Genomic DNA, 13,665 nt, shown 5'->3' on the forward strand with positions numbered 1-13,665 from the left:
ACTGCTCCTTGGCCCATAGCCCTCCCTGATGCGGCTGGGAGGGGCCCGCCTATGATGTACCCAATACTGCCATTGTGATCTGCACAAACTCCAGCAGGGAAGCCAGGCCCTGCGCAGTTCGGTGTTCTGCGGCCACGTTCATTCTCACCTCCCACAGGGTGGGGTACTTCTTTCCACCTGCGGGTGAGACAGGCAGATTGGGTAACCTGCTCTGGGGGACGGGCTGGCTGACCCAGTTACTGTGGCCACAGTCACTTCACCAGCTGGGGCCTTGGTTTCTTTATCTGAAGAATGGGAAGAGTAAGAAGTGTACCTGCCTGCTAGTGCTGTTGGGAGGGCTGAATGAAGTACGGAGGTGCCTGGCTCAAAACATGCAACTGTTGGGAGGGCTGAATGAAGCAAGGTACAGGAGGTGCCTGGCTCACAAACCATGCAAACTAAACGACCGTGGCAACCTTTTTTTGTTTTTTTACCTTTTTTTTTAATTATACTTTAAGTTTTAGGGTACATGTGCACAACGTGCAGGTTTGTTACATATGTATCCATGTGCCACGTTGGTGTGCTGCACACACTTGTCTTTTAGCATTAGATATATCTCCTAATGCTATCCCTCCCCCCTCCCCCCCACCCCATCAGCAAACTATCGCAAGGACAAAAAACCAAACACCGCATATTCTCACTCATAGGTGGGAATTGAACAATGAGAACACATGGTAACCAGTGATGTGGATGAAGACGGTGGTGGTGATTTTTCTAGATCTGAAGAAAGAGGCCCAGTCTGACCGTCTTTCAATTCCAGAAGCTTTTCACTTGCTTTTATTTTTTTACACTAAGTTTTAAAAAAATACGCACACATACTCATATGCACGGGAGGCTGGGGGCAGGGAGTGGTGTCTTAACAGGTATGGATATTCCTTTTGGAGTAACGAAAAGATTCAGGCATCAGAGAGCAGTGGTGATTGACAGCAGTGTGAATATACTCAATACCACTGAATTGTACATTTGAAAATGGTTAAAATTGTAAATTTTATATTATGTATATTTTACCACAATTAAAAAATGTGCAAGTCATGTACACAGAAAATTATGAAACATTACTAAAATAAAGGAAGGAAATCTAAGTTTGTTTAAAGCACACTATACACATACCCCTTTGTTTCTAAACAATGACCTACTAAGAAAAGGAAGGTGTCCAGGCACTCGTGTGAAGTCCCAGGCCCCGGTGAGCTAGCTTTGTGACTTATGCAGGAGCGGATACCCTGGCCGCAGGCCCTGGATTATAAAGTGAGTGAGTGGTGGTCCTTGCCAGTCTGTCTGTATCACTGAGCTGTTCCTGCCGCTGGTAGGTGCACCTGATTCACAATAACACACAACGATTACCTCTATAATTATGTGTTTGGTGGGATTTAGAGTGTGCTAAATGACTTTTCTTTAATAATATAAAATGAATGTGCAGGCCGAGGCGGGTGGATTGCCTGAGCTCAGTAGGTCGAGACCACCCTGGGCAACATGGCGAGACCCCGTCTCTACTAAAAATACAAAAAATTAGCTGGGCATGGTGGCACACACCTGTACTCCCAGCTACTCGGGCGGCTGAGGCACAAGAATCACTTGAACCCAGGAGGCAGAGGTTGCAGGGAGCCAAGATCGCGCCATTGCACTCCAGACTAGGCGACAGAGTGAGACTCCATCTCCAGGAACAAATAAATAAATAAAATGAACGTGCATGCCATGACCACACTCAAAGTGACCCCTGCCCTACACCTGGAGGAGGAAGCAAATCCCCACGGCATGGCAGAGGAAACCCAGTGTGAAACTAAACGTCACCATCAACAAGCCACAAGGTCTGCGTTTGTGGACAACCCCAAACCAGGCTGGGGAGTGCTAGGAGAAGAGGAAGGGGATTGCTTGGAGTTTGAGGTGGGGGAAAGAAAGGAACATCCAGAGTCGCAGAGAAAATTAGTCTGAAACCTCGGGGTGGCCGGTCCACCATGCCCTGTTTGGCTTTATCTCTGCCTGTTATCTAAACGCTGCCTCCCAGCCATGCTTGAGATGCGGATGGCAGCCAGAGGTTAACCCAGGCAGGTTTCCTTGCACTCCCAGGGAGATAATGTTTCCACCTCCAGACTTCCCTAGTTGATGAGCAAATAGCATCGCCAGCAACCAGATGCATGATGACAACATTGATTGTGATTCTCTCTCCTTTCTCTCTTTTTCTTTTCTTAGAGAGCCCAGAGTGCCTCGGGGAAAATTGGCTGAATAAAAGGTATAAAGACTTTCTCTATTTTTCCTGAATAGTTTTTGACAGATATGAGCATGTTGAACATCTTGGGAGCTGCTGATAATGAAAGCCAGGAGTTTCTGGGGTTTCCCAGCCACTGGAGGGAGGAAGAGTTTGGGGGCTGTGGAGGGAAGGCTTGGCGCCGTTTAGCACCTCTGTGTGGCCTTCTCTCTTGTCCCCCATGGACGAGCCCAAAATGTGCGGGGAAAGGCAGGACTGGGGGGCCAGAGGGGCTGAAAGGGAAATGGATAAATGGGGTAATGTTTTAGGCAATTCTGGCTGGCCCGAAAAGCAATGTCACTGCCTTCCTGATCCTTTCCCTCCCCCAACCCCAAGGTCCCCCACCCCAGGTGCTCCATGCATGGCCACCCATCCCTCAGGCAGCCCCAGCTTGCTGGTCCAGGGTGGTCCGACTCATCTCCATGGCCTGGTCTCCTCGGGGAAGGGGCTTCAGATATCGGCTCAGTTCCCAGTGTTGACCCTCGCTGGGGGACCGGCTACTACCGCCTGAGCCTGTTGGTCCATTGCTCCATACCTCCAACCCCCGTTACCCACCTATGGCTGACCCCCTCCACGGATTCACTTGCAGAGTTTACTTTGGGGAGATTATTATACAAGTATGATGCTTCTGGGCTTTCAATGGGGTTATGTCCTGATAAACCCATCATAAGGTGAAAATATTGTAAGTCAAAAATGCATTTAATGGACCGGGCGTGGTGGCTCATGCTTGTAATCCCAACACTTTGGGAGGCCAAGGTGGGCAGATCACCTGAGGTCAGCAGTTCAAGGCCAGCCTGGCCAACATGGCGAAACCCCATCTCTACTAAAAATACAAAAATTAGCCGGGCATGGTGGCAGATGCCTGTAGTCCCAGCTACTGGTAGGCTGAGGCAGGAGAATCGCTTGAACCCAGGAGGCAGAGGTTGCATGAGCTGAGATCACACCACTGCACTCCAGCCTGGTCAACAGAGCAAGACTCCATCTCAAAAAAAAAAAAAAAAAATGCATTTAATGCCCGCAATAAACCCAACGAACATAAAGTTAAAAAAATTCAAAGTCAATCATAAGTCAAACCTTCCTAAGTTGGAGATCATCTGTAATGTATATTTAGTTGAACAAAATTAGAAAATGCAGACTTGCCATGTATTGGCAGCCATCGGCCCTCAGGTGGCCTCTCTTCTGCTAGGTCCTGAGTCTTGGGTGGTGTGTGCACAAGGCCAGTGCTGCGTTTTTCAAACATCAGGACCGGAAACTAGATTCGTCAGAGTATGACGTCTTCAGCCAAAACTAGAAAAGTTTGGCACTGTTTTTTGTACCGCGTTTGCCCTAAGCCCACCCTCGGCTCAGAAGTGGGCACTGACCAAATGGCCTGGAGCTAGACCTGAGCTAGACCTGAGCCGGGTTCTTCCGTCCTAGCAGCAGGTCACCTCGGAGCCACTCAGGGCTGCGGGCAGGGGCAGCTCGGGCTCTGCTCCCTGCTTTCCGGCTTTCCAGCAGGAAAAGGACAGAGACAGAGCCCAGGGGGTCCCCTTCACATGGCCTCAGGCTTCCCACAGTGGGCCGTGTGTAACAGGGTCCCCCCTACCGAGTGGCTGCCCGTGTGTGTCAGGGTTAGATGCAGTTTTCCGTGGGAGGAGACAGGAAGGCCGCCAGGTGTTGGCCTCACAGGCGCCCCCAGGTGTTCACCACGAGGAGGGCAGCAGTCTTCACACAGCCGCCTCCTGAGGTGCCACCGCTGTAAACGGAATCTATTTTACAGGGAAGCATTGGAAGGAGCCCCCAGGTGAGTCATTTGTAGAATAAAGAATCCATTTGCAGGGCCAGGCGTGGTGGCTCACGCCTGTAATCCCAGCACTTTGGGAGGCCAAGGCGGGCGTATCACCCTGAGGTCAGGAGTTCAAGACCAGCCTGGCCAATGTAGTGAAACCCTGTCTCTACTAAAAATATAAAAATTAGCCGGCCATGGTGACAGGCACCTATAATCCCAGCTATGCGGGAGGCTGAGGCACGAGAATCACTTGAACCCGGGAGGCAGAGGTTGCAGTGAGCCGAGATTGCACCACTGCATTCCAGCCTGGGCAACAGAGCAAGACTCCGCCTAAAAAAAAAAAAAGGAATCCATTTGCACTCTATGTATTGATGCAGTCATTTGCCTGGCCCTGTAAACTTGGATTTTTGCACGTTTGTTTTTTAAATAGCTTTACTGAAGTACAATGGGAGTATGATAAACTTCACAGAGAGTATGCAATTTGATAAGCTTTGATATATATGTATACCCATGACACTGTTACCACAGTCAAGATAATGGATGTATTCATCACCCCCAACCATGACATTATGCCCCTTCATAATCTCTTCCTCACACCCCACCCAATCCCCTCTTCCAAGGCAAGCACCGACTGTGCTTCTTGTCGCTGTAGAATATGTATATTTTCTGGAGTTTTATATAAATAGAATCGTAGCATCTGTGGTCATTTATTGCTTGGCTTCTTTCGCTTCTCATAGTTATCCAGAGGTTCCTCTGTGATGTTGGACATAGAGATACTTTTCTCATTGTTCTGGCCAAGTAGTATTCCACACTGGGATTGAGCTACAAAGTGCTGACTCATTCACTCCTTGAAGGACATTTGGGTTGTTTCCAGTCTGGGGCTGTTACAAATAAAGCTGCCGTGAATATTTGTGTGCAAGTCTGTGCATGGATGTATTCTTTGTTTTCTCTTGGGTGAAATGGCTGCATCTCAAGGTAAGTGTATTTTAACGCCCTAAATAAGTGCCAAACGGTTTTCCAAAGTGGTTGCACGACTTTACGTTCCCACCAGTCGTGGGTGAGAATTGCAGTTCTTCAGCCTCCGCAACCCTTGGTGTTGTCAGTCTTCATAACTTTAGCCATTCGACTAGGTGTACAGTGGTAGCTCACTGTGGTTTTAATCTATATTTCCCTAGTGACTAATGATGTTGAGAATCTATTTGTGTGGTTGTTCGGCATTTATTATGTCTTCTTTGCTAAGAAGTAAAGAGTTTTTTCTTCTATGCTTTCTTCTAGATCTTCTATAGTTTCAGGTTTTACATTTAGTTCCATGATTTATCTCGAATTAGCTTTTGTGCATGGGGCAAGCTATAGATTGAAGTTTATTTTTCTCCATATGGATGTCCAATGATTTCATTATTACTTATTAAAAAGGTCATCCTTTCCCCCATTGAATTGTCCCTGCAGTCTTATCAAAAATCAGTTGTCATGTGTATGTGAGTCTATGTCTGGGTTTGGTATTCTGTTTCTTGGATCTGTTGTGCTGTCTTGATGCCAGTCCTACCACAGCTATTACAGTGATTGTTATGGCTTCCTAGTAAGCCTTAAAACCAGGTAATCTTCCCGTTCTTTGTCCTTCTTTTTCAAAGTTGTATTGGCTCTTCTAGGCCCCTTACATTTCTATATGAATTTTAGAATTAGTGTGTAAATTTCTAAGAAAAAAAAATGCCCGCTGGGATTTTGATCGGGATTGAATTGAATCTATAAGTCAGTTTGAGGGATTGGTATGCCCATCTCACCTCGAATTGTAATCCCCATGTGTCAAGCGCAGGGCCAGGTGGAGGTAATTGGACCACGGGAGCATTTTTACCCCTGCTGTTCTCGTGATAATGGGTGAGTCTCACGAGATCCGACGGTTTTGTAAGTGTCTGGTATTTCCCCGCTTGCACTCATTCTGTCTCCTGCCGCCCTGTGAAGAGGTGTCTTCTGCCATGATTGTAAGTTTCCTGAGGCCTCCCCGGCCATGTGGAACTGTGAGTCAACTAAACCTCTTTCCTTTATAAATTACTCAGTCTTGGGTATTTTTTCATAGCAGCATGAGAAAGGACTAATACAGCGATCATTGACATCTTAACAATACTGGGCCTTCTGACTCATAAACAAGGTATTTCTCTCCATTTATTTAGAACTTCCTTAATTTCATCAATGGTTTATGGTTTTCAGTGTATGGATTTTGCACATCTTTTCTTAGATTTATGCCAATGTCATTCATATTTTAATGCTTCTTAAAATGGTATTTTTCTTTCAATTTCTGATTGATTGTTGCTAGTGTATAGAAATAAAATCGATTTTTTGTACATTGATCTTGTGTCCCATAGCCTTGCTAAATCTATTTACTAGTTCTAGTAGATTTTGTGTCAATTCCATCAGATTTTCTATATAAATGATTATGTTAACAAAGGCAATTTTCTTCTACAATAAATACAGCCCCGATATGCCCGGGGCTGTATTTATCCTAGGTCTGATTGTTCCTGCTACTAAGGCAGGACTCTGCATGCTCTACCCGGTGCCCCATGAACAGTAAAGAGTTCCTGTTCCAATCCGACTAGTGAGGACTGAGCTACCCTGGCCCTATGAGGGCGCCGAGTGCTGTGTCCTTCATCCCTCTAGGGGGTTCTTGCCTCAACCTTGGGTGGTTTTCTCCAAAGCTTGTGCTGATCAGTACTCAGCTGAGTACTCAGTGGGACCCTCTGAGTATCTGTAGAGCTCTTTCTCTGTCCAGCTGTCTTCTCCCCATTGCTCTGTCTTATAAGTCCAGCCACCTTGGCTCCCCACCTCTCAGCTCTGGAGTACACCAGGCTTGACCTGGGGTCCCTGCACCATGACTTGAAAAATTCCTTGAGACAGTCAGCTGGGACGACCGTGCAGCTCCTCTATGACCAGCACTGGGGGAACACTGCCCTTCACTGTATCTTGTCTAGTGTCTTGGAAACTAGTCTTCAGCTTGTTGTTATTGTTCTAGGAGGCAGGCACATCAGTCCCCATTTCTCCATCTTGACCAAAAGCAGAACTGTTTTCCTCTTTACACCGGATCTGTCTCTGCAGTAACTGCCCGGCTGCTGGAACAAACCCAGGCATATACACAGGCTGGGCCTGGCCCTTGTCCCCAGTCCCCTGCAGGGTGGAAGGAGACGAGCTACAGGGCTGTCAGAAGCACTTATGAGCCTGGGACACACAGTCCTAGTGTAGAGACAGACACCTTTGCCTCCCGTGCCTTGAGAACAGCCTCCTCTCCTCAATGACGAGGGCTCTGCAGGAGCCAGAACTTAGCTCTGGAAAGGCTTAGCAAGACTGTTTCACAGCGTTTCTTCTCAGGAACATTTTGATTGTAAAGAACAAGGAGAGCCGGGTGCCGTGGCTCACGCCTGTAATCCCAGAACTTTGGGAGGCCAAGGCGGGCGGATCACAAGATCAGGAGATTGAGACCAGCCTGGCCAACATGGTGAAACCCCGTCTCTACTAAAAATACAAAAAATTAGCCGGGCGTGGTGGTGGGTGCCTGTAGTCCCAGCTACTCTGGAGGCTGAAGCAGGAGAATTGCTTGAACCCAGGAGGCAGAGGTAGCAGTGAGCCAAGATCGTACCACTGCACTCCAGCCTGGGTGACAAAGCAAGACTCCATCTCAAAAAAATAAATAAGTAAATAAGGAGAGAAAGTGAGAGAAAAACAATGCCTCCAAGCCTCTGAAAGACTGGGAGGTGAGGAACTTGAGAAAACTGGGGAGAAGGGAACCTAGAGGCCACCAGCAACCCAACCACCCTCATCATCACTGCATGTCACTGTGCCTCCAGGCTGCACCCCCCTTGCCCCCAGTGAGAATAGCTGAGGAGGACCCATGAGAAGCTTAGCCTGTTTGGTCTTCCAAATCATAGTCCCTGCACCTGCCTCAGCTGAGTCAGGCACACCCAATCCTTTATCTGGGCACAGCATCTCCAGCTGACAAGGAGCTTGGATGCATGTCATCACAAGTGAAGCCTGCCATCCCATGTCATCCATACAACAGGCCTGTTCAGAAGGCAGGAATGGTGTCCCCATTCTACAGATGAGGAAACTGAGGCTTAGGATGGGTCAGTTATTTGCCCAGGCCCACGTTGGAAGTGGCCAAGGCAAGACCACAGCCCTGGTTGTTCAGGCTTCTTTTCACACTGAGAATTTCCCTGGAGAAGTTAAGCCTCCCCATAGGAGACTGTGGATTTCACGGGCTTGGATTTCTGAGCCCATTCCCATCCGCACCTCCTCATGCCACCCCAAAGTTGCTCTGTGACCAGTGGGAAACACAGAGGACTCCACCCTTCCTGGCCCACTTGAGCTCTCCTGTTTTTTTTTTTTTTTTTTTTTTTTTTTGAGATGGAGTCTTGCTCTATCACCCAGGTTGGAGTGTAATGGCACCATCTCAGCTCACTGTAACCTCCGCCTCCCAGGTCCAAGTGATTATCCTGCTTCAGCCTCTTGAGTAGCTGGGATTACAGATGTGCACCACCACACTTGGCTAATTTTTTTGTATTTTTAGTAGAGATGGGGTTTCACCATGTTGGTCAGGCTGGTGTCAAACTCCTGACCTCAAGTGATCTGCCCATCTTGGCATCCCAAAGTGCTGGGATTACAGATGTGAGCCACCATGCCCAGCCCTGTCCTTTTTTTTTTTTTTTTTGAGACAGAGTCTCATTCATACTGTCACCCAGACTGGAGTGCAATGGCACAGTCTCGGCTCACTGCAACCTCTGCCTACTGTGCTCAAGCCATTCTCCTGCCTCAACCTCCCAAGTAGCTGGGATTACAGGCGTATGCCACCACGCCTGGCTAATTTTTTTGTATTTTTAGTAGAGATGGGGTTTCACCATATTGGCCAGGCTGGTCTTGAACCCCTGACCTCAAGTGATCCGCCTGCCTTGGCCTCCCAAAGTGCTGGGATTACAGGCATTAGCCACTGCGCCCGGCCCTCTCCTGTCCTTTGAGAGAATATTTCCAATGTCAGAGTTGCTAGCTGCCTAGCTTCATGGGACTGCAAGGCTCTTGCCTCACCAGAGTGTTTTGTAATGAGTCAGGTGGCAGGAGCGCTTGGTATGCGCACACGTGTTTGGACTAGTGCATCAGTTAGGCTACCGTGATGGGGGAAATAAAGAGCAATGCCCCAGAATGTTGACTGCAAAGGGTTAACCCAAACTCATGGCCATTTCTGACTCTGAGAAGCCAAAGCTGCTTTGCTGCACATCAGGGATGCAGCCTGGGCACTGCTTGTTGGCAAATCAGCTCCCAAACGCTCAAGTTCTGCATCGTGGAACCTGAAGAGGGTCCCTGGTGTCTCCCTCGGCTTTCTGGACGTATCCAGTTGGGTGGTTTTGTGCTACCCATGAAAGAAGCAGGACATTAAACATTTGAGATAGGATCGGAGGACAATGGAAAGAAATCTGTGAGTGTGTGTGTGTTTGTGTGGAAGTATGAAAACCCCAAGTCCGTGTTTTCCCCAGAGTATTAATTACAGCTGGAGAGGAGGCTTGTCCGGGTGTGTTCCGCTTGGGCAGAGTAATTTCTCCCTGGTTTTCAGGGAGTGGGAGGCGTCACGGTGCAGAGAGCAGGACACACACCTCTCTCTCAGGCTTCATGGCCGCCCCGCCTGCTCCAGAGTGGATGGCTTTGCCAAGGCACAGGCCGGAGGGAACGCAGAGAGCCCACGGATAGCACCAGGGGGGAAAGGTGAGATACTGAGGTCTTGACACAATCCCACTTAAGACAGAACAGGCAACGAGAGAGGCCTGTGAGCAGCTTAGAAGGAGGAGCAGGCCAGGCTCCCTCCTATGGAGGAAGGGCAGGGAAGACATGCGTCCCCAGCTGGCCTGGCTGCTCACACCTGGGTCCTTCTGACCCTGCAGGCCTTACATTGATGCTGACTGCTGGGCCCCTTGTCTTTCCAGGGGATTCACAGGGGGAGGTCCACAAAGAAGGCGGGTTTTGTCGCTGTTGGTGGCTAAAAAGCTGCAGAACCTATCTGCTTCCCACTAAGCAAAGTGGAGGTCCCTGCAATGTGATGGCTACAATTCAGGACCTCACTGGCCTTGGCATTACCAGCTCGGGAGGAAAAACCAACACAGAGGCCCCGAGCACACCTTCCCCTGCCCCTGGATTTCTCCCACCCTCACCTGGACACTGAGGCCACCTGCCTGCATCCCTCAGGCTGGTCAGGGTCTTCCTGGGTACTTTGCTTTTTGCCTCTTGGCCATCACATGTGCTCCAGTTATAAGCCATGGAATAGTGAGTAACCCCCACCAGTCAGCCTCCCCATGCCGCCATCCCCCAGCCAGCCGACAATGAGCAGGGCTCCGTGCTGAATCCTTCTCTATGGCAGAGTCCCCCAGTGGCATCAGAGACCTGCTCATCTCCTGTGCAGTGGGCACAAATGACATGCTTGAGATGCAACAAGGAGCCAAACAAAGCCCCTGCCCTGGACGAGCTGACGCTCAAACGATACTCACCCCCTCCTAGGGGTGAGCTGGATTTCTGACATCCATGGGGACACCTCCGTCTGGTCCGTGAGATCAAAGGACACCAGCCCCGGAAGAAAAGGGGAAACCACTCTGAAACTGAGGCCCAGCCTGCCTCTGTGGGTGTTCTCTGGCTCACTGCTTCACTGGACCTCTCAGGACTTACTTTGTCCCTCCTCTGCTGGAATTAGCCTCTGGGGACTCAACACACAGAACTGGTGGTCTCGGCCAAAACCAGCAAGAAGTCTCCATGGCTCCTTTGCTGAGTGTCCAGCCTGCCAACTGGCTGGCGCTTGCAGATGAGTTAGAGGGAGAGGGAAGGAGGGAGGGAAGAGATGTGGGAGGGAGAAATGGGAGCCAGGCGGGGTTGGAGGCACCGCAGCCTTCTGCTGCTTCTGCAGATGCTCCGCGCAGGCCAGAGTGAGAGGTCGCTGCCCAGAATGCTGAGTGGGTTCCCCCAGGCCTGGCAGGTCCCAGAGCCTCCCGAGCAACTTGTCAGAGCTGGAGTCTGTCCTTATCCAGTCTCAGCCTGGTGTAGAAGTTTGCCAGCCTCACGCTCCCTCTTTCCTAACTCACGTACCTGCAAATGCCCATGTCCCTGGATTAATGTGATTTTTTTATCCAATACCTGTGTGCCAGACCCTCCACCTTGGTGACTGCTAAACCCCCATAGTCACCCCAGGAAGGTAGACATTGCCATCCTCACTCTACCAAAAGGGAACGGAGGCTCAGAGAGGTTAAGTAATCTACTCAAAGCTGCCCAGCAGGACAGTGGCTGGTCTGGAATTTGAGCTCAGGGCTGAGTGTTGCCACATCCCAGGCTCCTTCTGCTCCACGGGGCGATGCCCAGGACACGCTGGGTGCAGTCACAGACCCCATGCATTCTCTTGACCACGGTGGGAAGTATAGCAGGCAGGTGACTGCTAACCAGGCCAGGAAGCCATCCCCACCTCCCCATGAATACCAACCATTACAAAGTCCTCAGGCTGAGCAGAGATGGTCATGAGGTCCATCTTTAGACACCTGGCCCACTTCCTATTCAGGGAATGTGCTGTTGGGGGTCCCAGGTTGGACTGTGCTCCTCCTCTGCTTCAAATCCTGCTGTGACTCCCACTTCTCTTGGAGAAAGGCCAAAGTCCTCAACACCCTCCCATATAGGACCTCCTATGATCTGACCACTTCTCCCACTGCTGCCTGCCCACTCTCATTACTGCAGCCCATGGGCCACCTTGCTGGTTCCCCAAATAGCTAGACACATCCCCATGATGTGGAATGCTGTTTGCCAGGGGTATTGTTTTTGCTGGAATATTCTCCCTAGAGAGTCTCAGAGCCCCTTCTTTGGGCCCAGCCAGATGGGTCTGAACATCACCTCATCAATTACACTTACTCTGACCACCTGACTGAACACTGCAGCCCCCTCCTCTGACCTCCCAGACCCCCATCCCGCTTCCCCCACCACTATCGTCCTTTGACATGCAAGACAATTTTCTAATTAATTATGTTTGTTGACTCTCCTCCCCAGCACAGGGTAAAGCCCAGGTGGGCAGGAAGGTTAAAAGTTTGGTTCAAAGCTGGGTCCCTCGTGTGGAATGGGCCCAGCCTGCAGATGGCACCTCACACACATTTGTGGACTTGCTCATGAGGCAGAAGGGACCCAGTACCCCCTCCGGCTCTGCTCAGCAGCCCCCTACCCAGCTGGGGTCTGTGGGTCCTCGAGGCACGGTCACACGCTCCCCTTGGCTGTGTGGAGTTCCAGAGTCAATCCAGCAACAGAGCACTGGGCTGAGCACTTACAGAATTGATCCAGGGGGCTGGGCACATGGCTCATGCCTTTAATCCCAGCACTTTGGAAGGCTGAGGTGGGCAGATCACTTGAGGTCAGGAGTTAGAGACCAGCCTGGGCAACATGGTGAAACCCCATCTCTACTAAAAATACTAAAATTAGCCAGGTGTGTTGGTGCATGCTTGTAATCCCAGCTATTCGGGAAGCTGAGACATGAGAATCACTTGAACCCGGGAGGTGGAGGTTGCAGTAAGTCCAAATGGTGCCACTGCACTCCAGCCTGAGCAACAGGGTGAGACCCTGTCTAAAAAAAAAAAAAAGAATGGAGGGAGGGGACAGCAGTGCTGGGGAGGGGACTGGCCAGCAAGTGAGGCCCAGGGAGGAAGCTTGAGATTGGGAGACAGCCGAACTTTCCAAAGAGGGAGAGACACTGACTGTGCAAGCCACGTGGGCTGTGTACTTGCTGGTCTCCTTTCATTGAAGACTGGATGGTGGGAAGGCAGGGGCATGTTTTGCGTAGGTGATGTGTGTGAATGGTCAAAGGGCACTGGCTACTGGGGTGTCTCTAGTGGTGCACCACAAGGCTCGGCTCTCAACCCTATGCTAGTCACGCCTTTCACCAGCAGTTTATGTAAACATTTAGTAGGTATGATGATCAAATTCTGATTCATCTAAAGATGAGAGGAATAACTAATACTCTTCCTGGTTAGCTGACTAGCACCAGGGGTGAAATTCACTAAATGTAACAAGACTAAATGTAAAATCTTGCTCTGAATTCCAAAAACACCAGTTGGATGAGTACAAGAGGAAGAAGACTTAGGGGCTGTCACTGATCACAAGTTCACTACAATTAGAATGACCAGATGACGCATCCTCCAAACTGGAGCCCTGTTAATAATTACAGTGTAAACCAGTCGTGTCCCCGGGAAGCTGGAGGGATGACGACTCCAAAGCTAAGTGGCTGTCCTCCAAGCTGACTCTGTTTAGATGGCATGGGTAAGGTCCACTCCGGATCACTGCAGGGGATCCCTGGGCCGCAGGGCCACCTGGAGTGTTAGTTTCACCCTGGAGTTCCCACCTATGGGCCAGGGGATGTTTCACAGCCAAGTGGACAAGACGGGATGGAGACCCAAACGCACCCTAAAGGAAATGGCCCCAGGGACGAGCGCTGTGTGCCCAGAGGAGGAAAGAGCTGGTTATCTGTCTTGGAAAGCTCAAGGGCTGGCCTGTGGAAGGGGAAGGCTACACAATGCCTGTGGCCTCGGATGGCGGAACTAAGATCAATAAGGAGAGTCTGCGGGAGATGGATTTCAGG

General features: G+C 50.0%; 1 protein-coding gene across 12 annotated transcripts in view; it reads left to right on the top strand.

Moving 5' to 3' along the window:
* RBFOX3 (RNA binding fox-1 homolog 3) overlaps window positions 1-13,665 on the top strand; it is a 519,986-nt gene that overhangs the window by 369,756 nt on the left and 136,565 nt on the right. For 6 of the 12 annotated variants that reach the window (XM_030828188.1, XM_030828193.1, XM_030828190.1 and 3 more), the window contains exon 4: window positions 2,227-2,266. The exons of the other annotated variants lie outside the window; for them this stretch is intronic. The gene's annotated coding sequence lies outside the window, so the exon portion shown is untranslated. The remainder of the gene's footprint in view (window positions 1-2,226; window positions 2,267-13,665) is intronic. 12 annotated transcript variants of the gene reach the window in all.

This window comes from Nomascus leucogenys, chromosome 14 (assembly GCF_006542625.1).
Source record: "Nomascus leucogenys isolate Asia chromosome 14, Asia_NLE_v1, whole genome shotgun sequence".
NCBI lineage: Eukaryota > Metazoa > Chordata > Mammalia > Primates > Hylobatidae > Nomascus > Nomascus leucogenys.